Source organism: Micropterus dolomieu, linkage group LG10, assembly GCF_021292245.1.
Source record: "Micropterus dolomieu isolate WLL.071019.BEF.003 ecotype Adirondacks linkage group LG10, ASM2129224v1, whole genome shotgun sequence".
Classification (NCBI taxonomy): domain Eukaryota; kingdom Metazoa; phylum Chordata; class Actinopteri; order Centrarchiformes; family Centrarchidae; genus Micropterus; species Micropterus dolomieu.
In genome coordinates, this window is record NC_060159.1 from 28,075,085 (window position 1) to 28,075,685 (window position 601).

Consider the following 601-nt stretch of genomic DNA (forward strand, 5'->3'; position numbering starts at 1 on the left):
CCCCCCCCCCCCCCCACACACACACACACACACAGCTCATGTCTGTCTGTGTTTCTGTAAAAACTACAGGCCTGAAATGGCCGATCGACACCAAATTTGGAGCGTTAATGTGGGACGCCCCCCTGAGGGCCTGTGCAGAAATTGGTGAAACTCGCCCCTAGGGGGCGCTATTTAATCCAAGAAAATTGTTCCTCTATAACCACAACTCACACTGACATGAAACCAGTGCCGAATTGTTCTGCATGGTCCCCTTACTACAGACACCAAACTTCACTCAAATATGCCCATAGGTGGTGCTGTTATTGCAGATTAAAGACGGGGGGAAAAATCCCATTGATTTACAGGTGCTGGTCATATAATTAGAATATCATCAAAAAGTTCAGTAATTCCATTCAAAAAGTGAAACTTGGATATTATATTCATTCATTGGACACAGACTGATATATTTCAAATGTTTAATTCATTTAATTATGATGATTAAAACTGACAACTAATGAAAATCCCAAAATCAGTATCTCTGAAAACTAGAATATTAAGACCAATACAAAAAAATTATTTTTTGAAATGTTGGCCAACTGAAAAGTATGAACATGAAAAGTAT